Source organism: Danio rerio, chromosome 20 (genome assembly GCF_052040795.2).
Source record: "Danio rerio strain M-AB ecotype USA chromosome 20, GRCz13ab, whole genome shotgun sequence".
NCBI lineage: Eukaryota > Metazoa > Chordata > Actinopteri > Cypriniformes > Danionidae > Danio > Danio rerio.
In genome coordinates, this window is record NC_141040.1 from 26,336,577 (window position 1) to 26,342,500 (window position 5,924).

The window sequence follows — 5,924 nt, forward strand, 5'->3', positions numbered from 1 at the left end:
AAATATTAATTTTTAATACTGCACATAATAATAATCTCATTTACTTGTATCCATTAATTGTTGTAATGCCTGAATCCAATTGTACACACATTTTCTTAAAAACCGCAATATTTAAACAACAATGATTTAATCTTTAGAAAATATTAAAATAAATATATACATTTATTTCCATTCTTGGTTTTATAATGCTGAGGCCTAAATTCACTTGCATTTAAATATTTGATTTAATTTAGTGTTGTTTTTTATCACTAGTAAAATGTCTAATGTAACCAACCAATCTGAAGATTATGCTCTGTAAAAAATAAAAATAAATTAATGTCCACAATTAAACTGCAAAATGTACTAAAATATCAATAAAAGTCAATTTGGTGAAAGAAAGAAAGAAACAAAAGAAAGAAAGAAAGAAAGAAAGAAAGAAAGAAAGAAAGGTTTTATTTTTATTTTAAGGATTTTATGTAGCTAAAGCTCAAATCTTTTAAAAAGGCCTCAGAAAACAAGTGAACAAGTTTCTTCCTTCATAACCCAAGAACTCCTATTTATTGTTTTATTGTTTGTTATAATGTTGTGATGTCTAAATTGACTTGTAGTATTTAAATCTCCACTCACCGGCCACTTTATTAGGTACACCTTACTGGTAATGGGTTGGACCCTATTTTGCCTTCAGAAATGCCTTAATCCTCAATCCATAGATTCAACAAGGTACTAGAAATATTCCTCAGAGATTTTGGTCCATATTGACATGATAGCATCTCGTAGATTTGTCAGCTGCACATCCATGATGTGAATCTCCCCTTTCACCACATCCTACTCCATTGGATTTTGGAGACCATTTGAGTACAGTGAACTCATTGTCATGTTCAAGAAACTAGTCTGAAATGTCAGCAACAATACTCAGGTAGGTTGTGGCATTGACATGATGCTCAATTGGTACTAATAAGCCCAAAGTGTGCAAAGAAAATACATGATACATGATCTCCTACATCATTACACCACCACAACCAGCCTGAACCGTTGATACAAGGCAGGATGGATCCATGCTTTCATTTTGTTGATGCCAAATTCTGACCCTACCATCCAAATGTTGCAGCAGAAATGGAGACTCATCAGACCAGGCAACGTTTTTCCAATCTTTTATTGTCCAATATTGGCGAGCCTGTGCGAATTGTGCCTCAGTTTCCTGTTCTTAGCTGACAGATGTGGCACCCGGTGTGGTCTTCTGCTGCTGTAGCCCATCTGCCTCAAGCTTGGACATGTTGTGAGTAAAGAGATGCTCTTCTGTATAACTCAGTTGTAACGAGTGGTTATTTGAGTTACTGTTGTCTTTTTACCAGCTCGAACCAGTCTGGCCATTCTCCTCTGACCTCTGGCATTAACAAGGCATTTGCGCCCACAGAACTGTTACTAACTGAATATTTTCTCTTTTCAGACCATTCTCTGTAAACTGTAGAAAAGGTTGAGCGTGAAAATCCCAGTAGATCACCAGTTTCTGAAATACTGCAGCAGATCATCTTGACCATGTCTACATGCCTAAAAGAGTTACATGCCTGCATGTGTTTGTCTGATTAGAAATTTGCAGGTGTACCTAATAAAGTGGCTGGTGAGTATATTTTAAAGCATTAATACTTAACAACTCTGTTAAATTGCAATTTTTTACAAAACTGAAAACAAATAGCCATTATTATTGTTACAACAGTCAATTCATGCAGGACATACAGTAAGAGAAAGTACAGTTGAAGTCTTCAATTAGCCCCCCTTTGATTTTTTTTCTTTATTTTCTGTTTTCCAAATGATGTTGAACAGAGCAAAGAAATTTTTACAGTATGCCTAATAATATTTTTTTCTTCTGGAGAAAGTCTTATTTGTTATTTCGGTTAGAATAAAAGCAGTTTTTAATAAAAATAAATAAATAAATATATATATATATATATATATATATATATATATATATATATATATATATATATATATATATATATATATATATATATATATATATATATATATATATATATATATATATATATAAATATTTGTCCCTTTAAGCAATTTTTTTTCGAATAGTCTGCAAAACAAACCATCTAGGTAACCTTATTAACCTAGTTAGGCCTTTAAACGTCACTTTAAGCTGTGTCTTGAAATATATTTAGTCAATGTTATTACTATCATCATGCCAAAAATAAAATAAATCAGTTATTAGAAATTAGTTATTAAAACTTTTATGTTTAGAAATGTGTTAAAAAAATTTTTTTTGTCTCTGTTAAACAGAAATTGGGAAAAAAATAAACAGGGTCGCTAATAATTCTGACTTCAACTGTACATTTGATATGGCACAGCACCTACAAAATATCAGTGCTAGAACTGTTCAGGAATTAAAGCATGTTAAGAGGTGCATGTCTGTAATGTTGGAGTTGTCTAGCAGCTTCCACCTGGACCATTGGGAGATAAGCAGCTGTTCTTTTTTTTCTTTACAAAGCTCTTGATAGTGATGCTTGACTGGAGATGACAAACATCCCAGAATTTCAACACTATTCAGACCTTCACATATCAAACATAGCAATACATCTGTCTAAAATGACGATCAAATTGATTTCTGTTTCTCTTATCCAGAGCGTCTTTACTATGCAGGTCACTTAGCTCGCCCTTAATCGGACACCCATCAACTGTGTACCCTGTGTGCTTTGTGTCCTGTTATCTTTTGAATGGCTTGTTTGTCAGCCAGGCAGAGGACATAAATCCTGTTGGCTGTCTGGAGCATCTGACCCCCTTTACACACCACGGCTGTGCCAAAAAATAGAGGAACACTGTGCCCTTAAAGAGGTTAGAAAACTATCAGTGCATTATAATAAGTCTGTTTGTTGCATCTCAGGAGGGCTTTTCACGGACACTGTGCTTAACCTTGGGTTACTGTTGTTCTAAACCCATTTTTAGCCACAGGGAAAAAGAACATTTCACATTTGTAATTTAATAGTGGAGTTTACACTGCTTTTCACCCAGGGTTATGAAACCCAGATCAGGATAAGCACTGGATTATAACCTTTCACACTTGAAATAATGAACCCTGCATGGGTCATTTAAACAAAATCAACTAACAAGGTAATAAGATTTACCTTGTATGACTTGTCACAATTTTCTTACATTGTAAAAAAAAAAAAAAAGGCTGGGTTCCACATAATCGATTAATGTTGGGACAACAAGAAGGAATTAATTTAACTTATTATTTTTGACACATTTAGATGGATTGAACATAAAACAATTTGTCACACAAAAGACACAATAACTGTGTTGTTTCACCTTTTTTAAATAAGTAGTTTGAACAAAGAGCAAACATAATTTCTGAGTGTCATTTATGTTAAATGTTAGCTGCTATTCATTCACTGTTAGACAGTTCTGTATTTTGCACAGTTATTTACTCGAGTAGGCTAAATTGTCCATAGTGTATGTGTGTAAATGAGTGCGTATGGATGTTTCCCAGTGATGGGTTACAGTTAGAAGGGCATTCGCTGCATAAAAAAAAAATAAATAAAATAGTTTTTACAGTAAAAACTGGATTTACCATTGCATTATGGGAAAAATCAGTGACATCAAACAACTTATACAGGAATTTGCTGTGTTTTTAAAACATGGTGTATTATACTGTATTTCCATAACGACTTCGACACCACCTTGCTGCAGTTCGATAATTGTGCACCACAGGATTTGACACATTTTGTCTGAGCAAATCTGGAGGACAACTATCAATGTGCTTGATAAACATTTTGGATTTAACAAACATTGATATGTTAAACTGGGGTAGTGTTTAATTTTACAGAAAGTTTTGTGGACGAGTATAGAACGAACATATAAAGACGGGTAATTTTTTTTTCTCTGATTTGGACTTTTGAGAAACTTTTTGAGACACTGCTATATCAGTGTTTCCTGTAAGTAACATGTAAAATGTCTAATAACACTGTATTACATATGCCAGGCCAGTAGTTGGCGCCATCACCTTACTAGGTAACAATATATGTAGTGAGGTGATAATTATATCTTTGAGGGAAGGAGTTTATGTGCTCTTTTTTCAAAGACACTAGTGCTGATGTGCATTTATATTTTTGCCATGTGTTTATCATACATCTCTGATGTGATGTTGGCTGTAATATTGAAGTAATTGCTGAGGAAGCATTCGCAAACTCTTGAGCAGTATCAACACTACTACGTACTCTACCATTCACATGCCTTTAAAATCGACACACACTGCATGTCAACATTCAGTATCTAACACATACTACACATGCCTTCATACTAAGCAGAAGATTTCTGTATTGGGTGTTTACACAGAAATGATAGCTGTGGCATTTACAAAAACTTGCACTTTGAAGAAACAAAAACTCTGTTGTCATGTAAATGAACATGCAAAATGCAGAAAAACATTGACTGAAATCATTGTTGTGTAAACGGAACCTTAGCGTGTTACATTTTATCCAGAGATGAAAACACAGTTTGGAACAACCATAACCCAAGAATAAGAAAAGACATTCAGCAAACAGTGTGAAATAATGTAGTGTTATAAAGCTCTGGCCGGATGCTGAGAAACCGACATGTGTATTGCCTCATGACATTCTTGTCCTGCTGGCCAGCACAAGTAAACCCATCTGAGGTCAGTGTTGGAGAGCATCAACACACTCCCACACATCTGCGGAGATCAAATAATCCTGCTGCACTTCATTTCAGATCACAGTATGACAGAGCTGGTAATGATTACTGAACACACTTGCACCAAAGCGTTTTTTTACTGATGTAAAGTTTCCAATTCCAGTCACTTATGCATGGTTGTTTCGTCAACTTCGGGAGTCATTTATGTCCCAGGGGATGATGTTCTTTGGAAGTAAAATATTTAAATCATTTCAAATATTTGTTATGTGGAAATCTTTGCTTACAGATATAATATTTATTATTCATGACAGTATAATATTTTGTCAGAAAAATGTTGAGTTATCCCATAATAGATGTCCCTCTAAACCTCACTTGGTCCTTTTGAAATAACTGTAATGATTTTTTGATGGTCAGGAAACATTGTTTTATTATCAATAATGTTGAAATCAGTTTTTGCTGTTTAACATATTTGTGGAAATATGATAGTTTTTTTTCTTTAGGAATGACTTAACTAATGACTAATAAATAATGACAAGTACATTTCATAAGAACTATAAACATATATCTAAAGAACATAATGCTAAATTGTACATATTTATACATAATTTTAATGACACTTTTTCAAACAACCAGACATTTTGTCAAATTAAGAAAAAATAAATACAATTAAATTTTTGGACATAATTTTTCGATAATAATAATAGACAAAATAATTATAAGTATACAATTACAATAAAATTAAATGAGTTAGAGTGTGAAAAGTAACTGTGGATTATCATTATACAAACAAAACTGGGTTTGAGTATATTTACTTCAGGCTCAAGGTTAGAAGAAACACCCTTGTATATACTCTGTGCATGTACGTACACTCATCGGACACATTATTAGGTACACTTGTCCAACTACTCATTAAGGCAAATTTCTAATCATCCAATCACATGGCAACAACTTAATGTATTAAGGCATGTAGACATGGTCAAGACGAACTGCTGCAGTTCAAACCGAACATCAGAATGGGGAAGAAAGGTGATTTAAATTACTTTGAACGTGGCATGATTGTTGATGCCACACGAGCTGGTCTGAGTATTTCAGAAACTGCTGATCTACTGGGATTTTCACAACCATCGCTAGGGTTTACAAATAATTTTCTGAATAAGAGAAAATATCCAGTGAGTGGCAGTTCTGTGGGTGCAAATGCCTTGTTGATGTCAGAGGTCAGAGGAGAATGGCCAGACTGGTTTGAGCTGATAGAAGGGCAACAGTAACTAAAATAACCACTCGTTACAACCTAG